Source organism: Ochotona princeps, chromosome 1, assembly GCF_030435755.1.
Source record: "Ochotona princeps isolate mOchPri1 chromosome 1, mOchPri1.hap1, whole genome shotgun sequence".
In the NCBI taxonomy this organism is placed as follows: domain Eukaryota; kingdom Metazoa; phylum Chordata; class Mammalia; order Lagomorpha; family Ochotonidae; genus Ochotona; species Ochotona princeps.
This window is the reverse complement of record NC_080832.1, coordinates 109,147,404-109,164,484: the sequence shown is the minus strand read 5'-3', so window position 1 is coordinate 109,164,484 and position 17,081 is coordinate 109,147,404. Positions and strand designations below refer to the sequence as shown.

The 17,081-nt window shown below is 43.7% G+C and overlaps 2 pseudogenes; both read right to left on the bottom strand.

The window, feature by feature from the left end:
* Nucleotides 1-3,991: 3,991 nt before the first annotated feature.
* Nucleotides 3,992-5,443, bottom strand: LOC131481337 (spermidine synthase-like; annotated as a pseudogene).
* A 157-nt stretch (nucleotides 5,444-5,600) lies between these two features.
* Nucleotides 5,601-16,868, bottom strand: LOC101524888 (serine/threonine-protein kinase 31-like; annotated as a pseudogene).
* Between the last annotated feature and the right edge of the window lie 213 nt (nucleotides 16,869-17,081).

The following is a 17,081-nucleotide window of genomic DNA, read 5'->3' as shown; positions in this document are numbered from 1 at the left end:
AACACCCCGGGATCCCATATGGGTGCCAGTTCTAATCCCAGCAGCTCCACTTCCCATCCAGCTTCCTGCTTGTGGCCTGGGAAAGCAGGCTAAGACGGCCAAAAGTATTGGGACCCTGCACCCATGTGGGAGACCTGGAGGAGGTTCCTGGCTCCTGGCTTCAGATCGGCACAGCACCGGCTGTTGTGGTCACTTGGGGAGTGAATCATCGGATGGAAGATCTTCCTCTCGATCTCTCCTCCTCTCTGTATATCTGACTTTCCAATAAAAATAAAATAAATCTTAAAAGAAAATTTCAAATCCCACCTGTGGTTGCCTTGGCAGGCCTTACACATTCCGGGGTCGGGTGTTCCCCATCCCTGCTGGAAGCTGGAAAAACAGAACAAATTTTTCCCCAGGGATCTGGGAAGGAATACAGCCCTGACCATGTCTTGACATCACACTCACCTCTGGAATTGCAAGCTCATACATTTACATTGTTTAAAGCTACTACGCTTGTGGTTATTTAGTAGCAACAACAGCAAAAGGAAACTAATACAATCAGTAGTAAAAATAATTTGTTTCTGCCACATTCTCCTACCTTGAGTAGGCTCCTCAGAGGACAACAGCAGTGTGGTTGGAGTGGGATTGATTGAGAGAACCTCCCTGTCAGAGGAACATGCCCAGTAGTTACCTTATCCATGACTGAGAAAAGTTGAATTAACGTTAAAAGTAGATCTGGAGAACACTTACCTGCAAATTGATATCTTAAGCCCTAAGCACAGATGGGATCAATCAGGGAGAAAATACAGAAGGAAAAATGAGTACAATGGACAGAGGCCGTGGACTGCACTAACTTTAAACGGAGGTGGTGAGTGATCAAAAGCCCACAAAGTGATTTGAGGCAGATTGGCAAGAAAGATAAAAGAATGTAGTGAACATAATGCCTGGGAAGTCAATGCAGGAAAGACATTCAGGATGGACAGGGATTCTCAGAGGCCACAAACAGGTCAAGTGTGTCTAGGGCTAGACACCATGCACTGGATTTAGCAACACCGATGATTGATGACCAGTAGCAGCAACTTCCATGCTGGGTACTTGAACATAGACACCAAATCCTTGGGGTCTGCAAGGCCAGTCAGTGTATGGATTGTCCTTTGGGTGCACTAACTGTAGTTGGAGATTCTAGTCTTGGTCCTGGCCATTAACTAAGCAAATAACCTCAGACAAATTACTCAGCCTTTCCCATCTGTCAAAAGAGACACTCAGGTTAAGTGTGTAAATCTCAAACTAATTCCTAGATAATCCTGCTAACTGTATAAGATATTCTGTTTGCTACCTTTCAGGCAAATCAGAAAGTATTCCATGTCCCATAAACAACCAAGTTGTGGCTCTTGTTTGAACTTATTATCAAGATCATTTCACCAAACATTTAAGAGCCAGTGTTGTATGTGTCAGCCTCTGTCCAGACAATACAGCTATGACACATTCGAGAAATTCGGTTTGGAGAGAAATACTTAAGTATCACTCGTTGCCATATGCAAGGTATAAATGTACCACAATGATAATAGATCTGTACGAAGTGAAATGTATGCAGGAAATGAAGCAGTCATACCTGATGGAAGTCAAGGAACAGTATTTACCTGCACTGGCAGGTGGGTACAGGATACCTCAGAAATGAATGGGAATTACTAAGGCATGCAGATGAAAAAAATACCGGGTGTTGGGTAAGCCAATGATGTCATGTAACCATTCCTTCCAGATAGTTCTGATGTCATCTGAGGGAATAGTTATGTATAATAATTTCCAAACTGAATCCGCTTATTTGAAAAAGAGAAAGACCACAATAAAGCTGAATACAAAAGTAATTTATCCTCCTACCAGATCCATACCATAGGACATTTGCTTACCTAATCCTCACATATTGTCTCCTTTAATTTTGCCAACACGAAGTTAGAGGTTATTTTGTTGCCACTAACATTGTATCTCAGTTTGAGCAGGTAACTTCCCCAGAATCATAAAGCAGTTCAGCCTAAAACAAGCTTTAGACCCACCACTGGCATCCTCTTTCCAGGAAACCTTTCTTCAGGTCCCTGGTGCCCTTCCACTGCAGTTTTAACACTATGTACTTGTTTATTTTATTGAATATATAGTGATACTGGTTTTTACTATGTGCCAGGTACTTAATACCTGGACCTCTGTTACCTACATTTATGCATGTTGTAGATGTTAGCTCATTGAAAACTGAAGTAGGTGCTATTATTAATCACATAGTCATTAGCCTCTGAAGTAGGTGATATTAATCACAATATGTTATACATCAGGAAGCAAAGACTCAGGAAGGTTAAGTAATTACTCAAAGTCACATGGTAAGTAAGCAATGAAGGCAGCATTCAGATCCAGGAAGCTGGATCCTGGAATGCAGGCTTTTAACTGCAGATGCTGCCTTCCTGGCGCGTTCCTTCTGCTCACACTGAGGGGTTCTGGCAGACACCAACCTGCAGAACACACTGTTGCACTTACTGTAGGGTCATTCTGAGTCCCTTGTATGAATACAAAAGAATTTTCTCTCTCTAAATCAAAAGTCATGAATCATTTAACTACCTTTGAGTAACAAATGTGTTTTTTTTTTAATAAATAATACTGTGAATTACATAACTAGCTGTTTTTCCCTTTTCACTTCAACTGCCAAGATGCTGTGCGGTAAATTTGTTGGCTCAGCATTTATAGCAGTGTTTCGGCCTGACTTTCAGATTCTGTTGGCATGAAATTTTTCAAAATAAATAGGGGAGAACATAATCTAGTTCTCTGTTTTCTAGATGGTGTACACTTTACAGTTAGAAACAATAAACTTTGTTTCTAAAAGAATGGTTACAGCTTCCAATAAATTCTCATGCTTTGACTCTGCAAATCAGAGCCAATTTCAGGTTGAGTTGAGTGAATTAAGCATAGGGACCCAGTTCAGATAAAACCAGCACTACTGCCTGACCTTGGAAGTCCAGATCAATAGAAAAAGTGTGGCTCAGGCAGATCAGAAAGTATCCCATGTCCCATAAATAGTCATGTTGTGGCCCTTGTTGTTTCAATATATTATCTAAGTGATTTGAAACCTTTTTGATTATCTGGTTACACATTCCTTAGTTTTAGTGATAAGAAAGTTTGTTTCCTTCCAGTATGCAAATGATACTTTATTCTGATGAACTTTGATGTGTAGTTATCTTGTTCCCCTTTTTTCAGAAAGCATGAATTGAGATCCCCTGTCCCAAATTCAAATGGTTATTCCAGTACATGTTTTTTAATTCTGTTGACTTAGATCTGGCCAGTAAGTATTCTGTTTATTTCTTAACATTTTGCAAGTAATTCCTGCTGATGGATTTTCAGGTCAAACACTTTTGTAAAAGCCACACATTTTTCTGGAGTTAGACTGAATAACTAATACATGCTTTGAAACATTTTCAATCCAAATTTTCTCATCATTCCCAGCAGGGTAGTTCAGTGAAGAAAAATAACGAAAAGCCAAGGCAAGTGGGTTTGTGTTCTATACTCAGTCCAGCAGACTGTTGCCCTGTGGCCAGATATACAATCCATTGATTTTCAAATGTGGCATAGAGGCTGGCACTGTAGGAAAGCTGCCACTGGAAAACCACATTCCATATGGGCACTGGTTGAGTCCTGACTATGCCACTTCCAATCCAACTTCCTGTTAATGCACTTGGGAAAGCAGCAAAGAACTGCCAAGTCCTTGGGCTGTGTCCCCCACACCCCCACCATCTGGGTGCCCTGGAAGAAGCTCCTGTTTCCTGGCTTCAGTCTGGCACAGCCCTGACATTGCAGCTGTTTGGGAAGTGAACCAGCAGTTAGAATCTATATTTCTTTTTGTTTCTACACACACACACATAGATATAGATATAGATATAGATATAGATATAGATATAGATATAGATATAGATATAGATATAGATATAGATATAGATATAGATTTTTTTTTGGCTATATATACTCATGTTTGGTGGGGGTACCAGAAGGCAGAGGCGGTGCTGTACACAGCTGGTGAGGCTTGCATTGACACACACCCAGAGCCCACCCACCCTCCCAACAGAGCTGTTTGGGCAGTACTTGGTGAGTGGGTGAGACCGGGAAGGGCGAGGCCCAGGGCTGGCGGGCTCAGGCACCCTGAAGGCTCTGGGTCCGAAGTCCTGGGGGTATGGAGAGCAGCACCTGAGATCAGCTGATGTCATTCAGGGCCTTGCGGGCAAACTTGGGCAGCACGAAGGCAGCGCGATGCACGTCCGAGTTGTAGTACTTAAGCTGCATCTGCTCCACCTGCTTCTGTGTTAGCTGCTGCGCTAGCTCCGGGAAGTTGGTGTTCGGGTTCTTGCTGCACAGCATGATCTGCCCGCCAGGGTAGGTGGGGATGGTACAGTAGGCGTAGCCCACAGGGAAGGGTGCCTTGCAGAACTGCCACATCTGCTTGATTAGGTCCAAGTGCAGCCACTGGCACTCCCCCTGGCAAGAGTACACCATCCTCCTTGAGCGCTGTCTTCATGAGCTGGTAGTAAGACTCTTTGAAGAGGCCCTCGGCAGGGCGCATCGGATCGGAAGAGCCGGTGATGAAGACATCGAAGGCATCCTGCTTTTGCTTCATGAACTCAAAGCCATCACCCATGTGGAGGGTTAGCTTTGGGCTGGAGTAGCCAACGGCCATCCCTGGCAGGAATTTCTTAGAGAGGTGGATGACATCCTCGTCAGTCTTGCACTGGACCACAAACTCCACGGAGGGGTGCTTCACTACCTTGCGCAGGACGCCCCCAGCTCCTCCCCCATTAATCAGCACGTTCCGCGGCCTGGGGTGGCTACAGAGGAGCAGGCTAGCGATCATCTCCTTCCGTGCACTGGACCACGCCATACAACACCAGCACATTGCTGTAGGTCTTACCGCGGAAGACAAGGATGTCCTGGTAGCACGAGCACTGGTGGTGAAGCGGCTGTTCCACCTGAAGTGACAAGGCCTGTCCGGGCCACAGACTGCACGTCTTGGGGAACCAGCTCTTGCGGATGGCATTGGGGCCTGGGGCTGTGGGGCCGTCGGAGCTGTCAGGCTGGGCGCCATGGCTGGCTGGCTGGTGGGCTGGCTGGCGGGCTGGCTGGCGGGCTGGTGGGCGGGCGGGCGGGCGGACAGGGCGCCTTTTTATGTTGGGTACATTCAGTATCTTTCTGCCTGAGTCCAGCTCCAGCTGAGTTCGGAACTCGCGAAGGGTGCGTGGATGAGGCGCAAAGAGAGAAAGAGACGGACCACTAGGATTCCTTGATCATTGTGGACCATGCGAGAAAGCTGTCCGCTTTATTTATACAGAACCAGTCAAACTCTGGCTCAGACTTTTACATCAAGGTCAAATGGGTGTTTCTAAGGATAATTCTGCAGTTTGTTTTACCTAAGGCAGGATGTTACCCATCCTGGCGCCATGGTTAGGAAGTTCTCAATAGATGGCGCCTATTAATCATTAACACATTCCTACTACAATCCTCATTCTACAACTTAGTCTTGAATCAGTTAAGGGAGGAAAGACATCACAGAAGGAAGGACCTAAAGATCAAAGAAGGAGGGAAAGGGTAGATGCCCTCTACACCTGGGGACAGAACACCCTTGATTAGCATATGGTCAATGGGGGCAGCAATAAAAGGCCCTTTTGCTAAAACGGTATCAGCAACATCAACTTCCAAGCTCACATTGGCAGTAAACATTAACTCCACAGAGGCAGACAATGCCTAACTAAATTACAGAAATCTCAGTGGGATTGTTGGTGTCCATGCAAAGGGAGGCAGAGCTGCATTCGGGTGGTGGTAGAGATATCTGCCGGGCCCTGCTGAACAGCAGGAAGTTCCTTGCAGCCCTGCCTGCAATGAAACAATACTCTTCACACACTCCTGTCTTCCACACCCATCACACGGACCCCAGCATTTTTTTCTGTGTTAGAAACAGATTTCTCCGTAGGTAGCAAGAAACATTCAGCATTCAAAACCTGCTCAGCAGTCACTGAACTTGTACAATAAATCAAGCTGCAGAGGAGCGATTTGACACTATCTTTCAAGTGAAACTGAACAATTTTCGGAATTCCATCTTCATTTGTTTCAAATTCCTGATTTTGAACTGAAAGCCACAGTAAAAGGCAGTCATACGCATGTAAGTCAGAACTTGCAGAAGGAGGCTTTCCCATTTTCCATTCAGGTGACATCAAGCTCAAATCACCAACCATCATGTTCACTGCGGCACTCTGGCTCACAGATTTGGTGAAGTCAAAATCTCCAACAATTCCTTGCTCACAATTTACAGCAAATACATTGTTCTGATACAGCGATCCATGAATTATGTCAGCCTTGTGCAATGTGTGCAGGTCATGGGCAACACCTTTCATGACTTTCAAAGCTTCCTCTGAAGTTAAAGGCATGATAGCCTGTACAGCACTCAGGCTTGCCCGAGGATAGTAAGGAACCACCAGATAAGCCATGGGTTCCGACTTGCAAAAAAACAGGAACTTCAGGGGCAAAAGCCCGGGCTCTTCTCTAGCAGCTCTCCAAGCTCTGTGGTAAGCAGCTGCTTGCTTCATCACCCTGGTTTCCAAGTCCACGTCAACAGAATAACCCTTTAAAAGAGCAAAGCAGAGGATGCTTGCTGCTAAGCTCCTTCATTGGTTCAACATTAAGAATGTCACGTTCCAAGCTCATAGTAAGAAGACCACCCGAGTTCATGTACTTAAGCAATCCTGTTTCAGGATAAAGCAGAGGCAGTTCAGGAAACCATTTCTGTGCCAAGCTATTCAGTTTCTCATATGCTTCTCTCTCGTGATAAATTTCCTGAAAGACACTGTTGCACAACTGAGTTATTTCTCGTTTTATTTTCTCAAACTCAGATTCATCATGGTCATCAGACTCTTCTAAATTATTCCTCTCAATCATTTTCCATCTCAGTTGAGCTTTTAGGCCTTTTAATGTCTTCTTTATGGACAACACGTGATCCACACTGGGACTCTTGTTTAGACAGTCAATGATCTGCTGTCCTTGTACTTGGCCTGCACTCAGGCAATGAGCCTTTCTTCTGAACGGATCTTCTGTAGCACCTGCCCATACATGTTTAAAATTATTTCCTTGGGGCCTGGCACAGTGGCCTAACGGCTAGAGTTCTCGCCTTGAAAGCCCCGGGATCCCATATGGGCGCCGGTTCTAATCCCAGCAGCTCCACTTCCCATCCAGCTCCCTGCTTGTGGCCTGGGAAAGCAGTTGAGGACGGCCCAATGCATTGGGACACTGCACCCGCGTGGGAGACCCGGAAGAGGTTCCTGGTTCCCGGCTTCAGATCGGCGCGCATCGGCCCGTTGCGGCTCACTTGGGGAATGAATCATTGGACGGAAGATCTTCCTCTCTGTCTCTCCTCCTCTGTGTATATCTGGCTGTAATAAAATGAATAAATCTTTGAAAAAAAAATTATTTCCTTGTCTGCATCTTTGTCTTTCAAATAAATAAAAATAAATCCTTAATAAAATTAAACAGGTCTGGTGCTGTGGCATAGCAAGCTAAGTTTCTGCCTGTAGCACCAGCATTCCATATGGCTATTGGTTCAAGTCCTAGCAGCTGAATTTCCAGTTCAGTTCTCTGATAATGTGCCTAGGAAAACAGCCAAGAATGGCCCAAGTGCTTGCACCCCTGTACCTAAGAGGGAGACTGAGAAGAATCTCCTGATTCATGGCTTCAGAACAACTCAGATCTGATCATTGCCACCACTGGAAAGTGAACCAGTGAAAGGAGAATCAATCTCTCTCTTTCTCTCTCTCTCTCTCTGACATACACCTTTCAAGTGAAAAACGAAATTTTCAGAAAAAAAAACCTTTCAAAAATTTTAAAAACATTACATGTGGCAACTGATGTGAACTTTCGAAAAACAATGTCAGTCTGTGAGTTTTCAGCAGTTCTGATCTACTGGATGAAACTTGGGAGGTCTTGAATGCTTTTCTTTTTCTTACCTTTTAAATATTGTTTAAGAAAAATCCCGGGTTGCCAGAAGGAGCTGCTTGCTTTCACTGGCCTTTGAGAGGAGTGCTCCTGTGCAGTTGAGAAACGGCAGGGCGACTCCTTCTGCACCAAAGGCTGTCAAGCCCTGCAACCTGCCGATCAGATCCCTGGCTTCTGACAGCATGTACCAGGAGATTTGAAAATATTTCTAGACAATGGAATTAAAGCACAGGTTTAATCTGTGTGTGGCTTTTTCATAATACACATTTTCCATAATCTTCCCTAAGCCTCTTGAGCTACCTTTAGTCATCCACACCGTGTTAGCTAACACATCAGGCTCACCCAGAAACACCCCTCCTGCTGTGAGTGCTTGGCTCCTTGTATTCCAGTACTGTGCCCTCTATATGTGCCAAGGGCTTTGAGACGAGACAGTCCCACAGAGCTCACAAGTGCATTGACCACAGGATCGCTCCCACACACTGGATCACCTGTGTTCCCTATGGGAAATCCCATGAAAGAATTTTCTTTCAAAACCAAGGTTCAGGAAACATTTGGTTACATCGTGAGTAAACAATGTGTTCTTATTTCCTTTTCACCTTGGCTACCACGAGGCTCTGAGTCAAATCAGTGGTCTGGGTAGGACCCTATGTCCACATCCTAATGGGTCCCTTGCTCTGCCCTTCTATTTAATGAAGGATTTTCTCCTGTGTGATTTATCTATACTTTTCTGTATTCTCTGTTTAATTGCCCTATCAGCTTTAAATTCTGGGAAATGAATGGGAAATAAGCTGGTGCTGACTGATCCCTTGTCCTTAGGCAAAAATTAAAATGCACCATTCAGGGCTGATAAGGAGCACTCCTGTTTATGATTTCTCCCAGGTCTTAAACAAGATAAACAGAGCTATCTCAGTGAATTATCTTGAAGGGAATTTTAATGTTACTCCAACTCTGCAGAATGTCACTCTTCTAACTTGGCTTGCTTTCTTCTGAGGAAGAGGATTAAGGCAATTCATGGTTAGCAAGGGGGTAAGCAAGAAACTTACAAACTCTCCACTCAATTCATTTCTTCACAATTTCTCAGCTGAAAGATGAGCTTTCTCTGCATCTCATCTAAATCATCTTCTTTTAGTGAGATTTCACCTCATGTATTAAAGATCAGACTGTATTCACTAGTACATTTATTTCCATCTTTGAAGGCGCAAGGAAGATCCTTTAGCAGGAGCCTTGCCTTAATCTGTCTTATCTATTTGCAAAGCTGGTGGCAGAAAGTTAATTGAGCGTCATAGTTATTCTCAGATGTTGTCATCAGACATGAGTGTTTCTGTAGTTTAATAATTCAGTCCTATGATCATTTTAGGACTGGGGCAATAAATCTGTTTTGTAAATTCAAGGTAAAACTTTTAAGATATGCCACAATTTTTATCCTCCTCTTTTTTGTTTTTGTAGCCTTTCTTAATTTCTTAGAATCCAGGACCATAAGAAATGGGAATAGCCTAGGCTTATGTCTCACTTCAGTTTTCATTCACTGAGTTATGCTATGTCAGGGAGAAAGAGGATGGGAGAATGCAAGGATTAAAGATGGTGTTTTTGCTCTCAAGGAACAAAGATTCTAGAACTGCGTGTTCAAGATGGTAGTCTCTAGCCTACATTAGTTATTTATTCACTGATTGACTCTCTGCCTGCCTGCAATTGCCAGGGCTAGGCTGGGATTGAAGCCGGGAAGTGGGAATGCAATCCTGCTCTTCCACACAGGTAGCAGGAGCAGCTTGACCTTTCACCATTGGCGCTCAAGATCTGCTTAGCAGGAAGCTGGAGTCAGGAGCTGCAGGTGGGATCTGAACACAGGTACTCTGACAATATATATTATATATATATATATATATATAAGTTTTAAATTTATTTGTATCGGAAAGTCAGATTTACAGAGAGGAGAGAGATAGAGAGAGAGAGCGCGCGCTTCCATCTGCTGGTTCTCTCCCCAAGTGGCCACAACAGCCAGAGCTGAGCTGATCCAAAGCCAGGAGCTTCTTCCAGGCCTTCCAATCAGGTTCAGGGTCCCAAGGCTTTGGGCTGTCCTAAACTGCTTTGCTAGGCCACAAGCAGGGAGCTGGGTGGGAAGTGGAGCAGCCAGTATACAAATTGGCACCTATAATGGAATCCAAGCATTTGCAAGGTGAGGATTTAGTTACTCGGCCAGCACACTGGGCACAGATGTGAGCCTCTTAACCACTGGATTAATCACTCAGCTAAGTGCCAACCTCTTGCTATTTTAATTCAAATTAGTTTATAAAAGTTTCTCAGTCACATTAGCCACATTTCAGGAAAAAAATACCTATATAGCATAACTGGAACATATCTACATTTCTACAGTTGCACAAAGGTGCGTTGGATTGCGCTGATCCACAAGCCATGTGAGAACCAGACAAGGTAGGACAAGGTGGTTTCAGACTGACAAAAATGTATGAAATGTAAATAAGAAATTACTTGCTGCAAGCATTTTAATTTATACTGCCAGAAAGATTGTCATCTGAAGAGCGCCAGGGAAATCTACAGTTTTTTTTTCTAAAGATTTATTTTTATTTTATTACAAAGTCAGATATACAGAGAGGAGGAGAGACAGAGAGGAAGATCTTCCGTCCGATCGATGATTCATTCCCCAAGTGAGTCGCAACGGGCCGGTGCGCGCCGATCCGATACCAGGAACCAGGAACCTCTTCCGGGTCTCCCACGCGGGTGCAGTGTCCCAATGGGCCATCCTCAACTGCTTTCCCAGGCCACAAGCAGGGAGCTGGACGGGAAGCGGAGCTGCTGGGATTAGAACCGGCGTCCATATGGGATCCCGGGGCGTTTAAGGCGAGGACTTTAGCCGCTAGGCCATGCTGCCGGGCCCTACAGTTTGTTTTAATTTGAATTATCTCTTTGAAATTTGAGAGGCGAGCAGACAAGCTTTCTTCATTGGTTCATTCCACAGATGTCCAGAACAGTTGAAATAAGAAACCAAGTGTTTGATTCAGGTCTCCCATGTGATTTTTCAGGGACACAGGTATTTGAGCCATCCTTTGCTGCCTCCTAGGGTGTGTATTAGTAGGAAATTGGAGTCAGGAACCCAATAGAGACTCAAACCTAGAAATGCTGATATGGGATACAGGCAAGGACCCGGCACAGTAGCCTAGAGGCTAAAGTCCTCACCTGGCATGTGCTGGGACCCCATATGGGGACCAGTTCGTGTCCCAGTTGCTCTGCTTCCGTTCCAGCTCTTTGCTTGTGGCCTGGGAAAGCAGTTGAGGACAGTCCAAAGCCTTGGGACCCTGCACCCAAGTGGGAGACTCAGAAGAAACTCCTGACTTTCGATTGGCTCAGCTCCGGCCATTGCAGCCACTTAGGGAGTGAACCAGTGGATAGAAGATTTCTCTGTCTCTGCTCCTCTCTATATCTGACTTTCCAATAAAAATAATAAATGTCTTAAAAACACACGAAAAAACAAAGAAATGTCAGGATACCGGCTAATAAAACACTAAGCCAAACATTTCAAGTCTATTTTTTATTTTTCTTATTTTAAGATTTATTTTGTGTTTTTATTGGAGAGGAAGACCTTCCGTCTGATGATTCACTCCCCAAGCGGCTGCAATGGCTGGTGCTGAGCTGATCCGAGGCCAGGAGCTGCTTCTAGGTCTCCCACATGGGTGTAAGGTCCCAAAGCTTTGGGCCGTCCTTGACTGCTTTCCCAGGCAACATGCAGGGAGCTGGATGGGAAGTGGGGCCACCAGGATTAGAACCAGTGCCCATATGGGGTCCTGCTGCTTGCAAGGTGAGGGCTTAGCTGCTAGGCTACAGTGCCAGACCTCAAGTCTGTGTTTTTTTTTAAACAAATACTGCAGATGGTTCTAATGAGGAAGGTATGTGAACTGTACTGAGAAAGCTCAGTGTAGGATGTATAGAAATAGGCCAGGAAAGCGATTTTAAGCTTCCTACCTAAATGCCATCTGAGAACTTGGGCCTATTTAAGCTTGACTTGGCAAGAGAAGAGTGCTGTGGCTATATTTATACCACAAGTACTCTGAAACATTTCACACTCATAATCTGTCTTGTAATCAAAGACAAAGTGTCTTTAATCTGTCATATGCATTTTTGAACACTGGAAAGAGAGTATGTAGTTGTTTTACTCAAAACAGGCTAAGCTATGCAACACTAAAAATAAAAATTTACTCCAAAATATCGGTGTCTCATCTTACCCACTAATTTCTCTAACCCAAAAGTGACAGACCTTAAGTCACAATTCACTGAGCTAACCTTGAAGGAGTCAGATAGTGCAGTCCTACCATGCATCTAGCCAGGGAGAAGGACCAAATAAGGGTTACAGCACCCACGGGGATGGTAAAAGATGGTAAAAGAAGCCTGCTGCTGTGCTGTAGATGAGCGAGTGCTCCAGACACCCCATGGGCTGGTGAATAGCAAAGGTGTTATGGGTCAAGATGAACTTTAGTTTAGTCAAAGAACTTGGCTTAGTCAAAGAAGGCAACATGAAAAGACCCAGAACAGAAGGTTGCATTAAAGTGCTTTGCTCTGGGTTTCTGTTTGCCTAAATGACTGGCAGTCTCCTACATGGTTGGGAGACACTCCAGCAGCAGCATGATGGACTTCGGAAAATTCACAAATTATACCCATTGTGAGGCTAGAGGGGAGGGGAGTGAACTGGGGGAAAGGGAGACCTCAGCACCAACTAAACTGTATCAAAAAAATTTTTTTAATGTTTTTTTAAAAAAAGATGCATTTATTGGGGCTGGTGTTATTGCGTAGTGGGAGAAAGACATTGCCTGTGATACCAGCATCCCCTGGGGAGTCTGATTTGAGTCTTGGCTGCTCCACTTCCCTTCCTCTTTATAATGCTGTCTTTTAAAGAAATAATTTATAAAATGTTTATTTATTCATTTATATTTTTTTCCATTTCAAAGATTTTTTTTTTATTTGAAAGGCAGACTTCGAAAAGAGGATGGAGAGACAAAAAAAAAGAGAGAGAGAACTCTTTCATCCACTGGATCTTTTTTCAAATGTCATCAATAACAGGGGCTGGAACAGAGCAAAGCCAGGAAGCAGCCTGGAACTCCATCCAGGTAATACACCTTGGCGGCAGGGGCTCAAACATGTAACCCAACCTCCGATGCTTTCTCACCACGTTAGAGAAACAGTGCAAGCAGAACAGCCAGAACTTGAATTGACACTCATCAAGGTTGTCAGCAGTGTAGTGAAAGCTTAACTTGCTGCACTACAAAATCAGCTTCTATTATGACTATTCCAAAAAGAAAAGCTAAAGATTAAAAAGAGAAAAAAAGGACAGCCTCTCTGGCTTGAGGTAAGCTTAAGCTATACAGAATACTGTCTTGTCTATTCCTTAACGTTACAAAGACCCAGTGAAAAACACCGCCACTAATCAGCACCAATTCATAGAGTAACACCTAAAATCAAGGCCCTACAAGGGAAATCTCAAGTTAGTAATGAATCAACTGAAAGGTACAAGATCTATAGGCATTTTTATTTATTCATTTATTTATTTAACCAGAAGAACCACAGGGAGCAAGAGCTTCCATTCACAGGTTCACTCTCCAAATGGCCACAACAGTCAAAGCTGAGGTAGGCCAAAGCCTGGAGTCAGAAATTCATCCGTCTTTCCCACGTGAGTAGCAGGGATCCAAGCATTTGGGCTTTCCCCTGCTGCTTTTCCAAGCCATTAAAAGAGAGCTGAATGAAGTGGAGCAGCCAGTTCTCAAATGGATGCTCACATACGGATTGTTGGTATCACAAGTGGTAGTTTATCCAGTTGTGCTACAGGATGTTGGCAACGCCCTTGTCGCCACGTACCCCGAGCCGAGTGGAGGGACTAGGGTTACAACAAAGACAACGCAGAGAGCCAACACAAGGCAACATGCAGTACACCGAATGCCGATCGATGACAGATTGATCTTTATTGCAACTCCAGGCTTTCTTTTATACTATCCCTAGCTCCTCCCAGTGTTTATCCAGTCCTCAAGGGGCCACCCTAAATCCTCGAGTTCCTCCCAGTAGTGGCCACCCTAAATCCCTTGAGTTCCTCCCAGTGTTTATCCAATCCTCTAGTGGCCACCCTAAATCCCTTGAGTTTTATCCAATCCCTTGGCAGATAACTTGACAAATAGGAAGCAGGAACTTGCGGTTAAGCCAGTGGCTAGATGTATCAGGCCAAAATTGCCAATCCTGTTATGCTCTGAGAAACAAGCTAAGCTGTGGAGTTAATCCTTGGGAGACCGGGGCCTGCAACAGGACACCTCCTTTGTTAGTGTCTGTTCCATCATTTTAAAAAAATTATTTGAAAGGCAGAGCAACAGAGAGAGAGAGAGAGAGAGAGAGAGAGAAAGAGAGAATCCATCATCTGGTTTACTCCCTTAATGGCTGCAGGAACTGGGCCCGACCAAAGCAGAAGCCAGAATCTCCATCCCAGTCTCCCATGTAGGTGGTAGGGACACTTTGACCGACTTCTGCTGCTTTTCCAGGCACTTTAGCAGGGAGCTTGATCAGCATCAGAGCAGCCAGGACTGGATCAGAAGGCCTCACAGACAGGACTAAATCTCTGAAGTGACTTAACCCATTGTACCACAACGCTTGCCTCCTGCTTTAGCCTGCTTAAATCGTTGACTGTTCCTGCATGATTTTCCCAAAGAAGGTATTTTAGATTATCAGGAAGAGATAACTCTGCCTTCACTTTAATGAAAGGAGAATAAAATCAAACACTCCCTGAAAGAAAGGATTAAAGCAAATAATCTAGAAAAACTGACAAACTAAACAAGTATTGCCTTAAATAGATGATACGAATTGTCAAAAAAAAAAGTATGAAGAGGTACTCAGCTTCATTTGTCCCCAGAAAAATTGAAAGCAGATGGGAGTGTGAATTTCTATTTGGAAAGTAATCTCATATCTGCTAAAAATTAAAATGCACTTCCCAATAGACACTCTTGAGTTTATTTTTCCTCCCTACAAAAAGAAAAAAAAATTCCACTATGTAAAACATGTACAAATGTGCACTTACAATGTTGTTTATTACAGAACTATTTGCAATAAAAATTTTTTGAAACAACTAGAATGTCTTAAAAGGGGAAATGGAAAAGTAAACCATAAAGTATCATAAATGCGCGCGATCCTCACTTGGGGAGTGAATCATCGGACGGAAGATCATCCTCTCTGTCTCTCTTCCTCTCTGTATACCTGACTTTGTAATAAAAATAAAAATAAATCTTTAAAGTATCATAAATGGATTGACCTTCTAGTACAATGGGTTAAACTTCCACTTGTGATATCCCATATCAGAGTTTGAGTCCCATATCCCAACATCCCATGTCGGAGTTTTAGTCCCAGCTCTTCCACTCCCATCCAGCTACCTCTTGTTGTATCTGGGAAGACAGTGGAAAATGGCCCAAGTACTCAGATCCTTACCACCCACATGGGAGACCAAAATGGAGTTTCTTTCTCTTGGCTTTGGCCTAGCCCAGCCCTGATGATTGTGGCTGTTTGGAAAGTAAACCAGAAGATGGAAGATGCATCTGTCAACTTCTCTGTCTGTAACTCTGCTCCTCAAATAAGTAAATAAATCTTACAAGAAGAAAAAGAGTGGCACCTATGACTATTATCCATTATAGATGTACCCACATAAGAGAGAAAACTAATTACAGAATACTATACAGAAGTATGTCAGGTCTGTAAAATGTGAGCAAAGGGGAAAAAAAATTTTATTTCGTATGACTTCTGTAATGCATTATTGCAGAATTGGTGGCTTCAGACAGCACACATCCTGTTTTAGCATTTTTGAAGGCCAGAAATCCAAGGTAACAGGTGAACTGGATGGAGGCATCAGTTGACCTGTGCTCTGTCCTAAAACTGTAGAGGAGAATCCATTGGCAGCCTCCTCCAGCTCTGGTAGCTGCTAGCATTCTTAAGGAAAAAAAAAAAAAATAAAGAAGAAGAAGAAAAAAAGAAAGAAAAAGGATTTATTGATTTGAAAGTGGAGTTAAAGAGATAGAGAACTTCCTTCTGCTGATTCACTCCCCAGATAGCTTCAACAGCTGGGGCTGAGCCAGGTTAAAGCCAGGAGCCAGAAGCTTCTTCCAAGTCGCCTACGTGGGTGAAGGGTCCAAGCATTTGTGCCATTCCCCCACTACTTTCCCAGACTTTTAGCATGGTACTATATCAGAAATGGATCAGCCATGACTCAAATTGGTACCCATTTGCAGCACCACGGTGCCAGCCCAGCATTCCTTGGCTGTGGTCACATCACTCCAACTTGCTGTCTTTGTCACGTTGCCTTTTTTTCTTTGTTAAATCCCCCTCTGCCTTTCTCCTCAAAGGACTCTTGTGATTGCATCTCTAGGACATTCCTGGAGAATCTCCCCCTCTGAGGAAACTCATTCATACCTACAGTGACTCTCTTTTCCATATAAAGTAACATTTATGGGTTCTGGAGATTGCTGTGCCCCAATATATTTGGGGGGGCACCATTCAGCAACTTGTGAGTAAAGAGAACAATGCTACAAGAATATTTGCCAACTTGTGGATAGCTTCTTCCAGAGGAATGTGGTTGGGGAAGGAGCAACAACCAGTAATTTTTTTTCTTATAAACTTTAACTTGTTAAATAATGTTAACGTGCTGAAAAGAAGAAATAACAAAAGAGCAAAAGCTTCAGGTAAATGCAAACCAAAGTTTAGGTGGTAATGTTAATTTCATATGTAGTGAAATCCAGGTTCATAGCATTACACAAAAAATATTTTATGATGATAAAGATACCCAGTAAATGTGATCAGTCTTTAGGTATCACAGAACTGGAATTGCTGATTGAGTCTTGGCTACCCACCTTCTCATCCATCTTGCTGCTAACATGCCTGGAAAGACAGAAAATGCTGGTTCAAGTTCTGGAGTTCATGCTCCTCATGTGGGAGACCCAGATGGGGTTTCAGGTGCCCAGTTTCAGCACAGCCGACCCCTGGCTATGATGGCCATTTGGGTAGTGAATCCACAATGGAAGATCTTTCTGTTTCTCCCTTTCTCTCTGTCACTCTACCTTTCAAGTCCATAAATA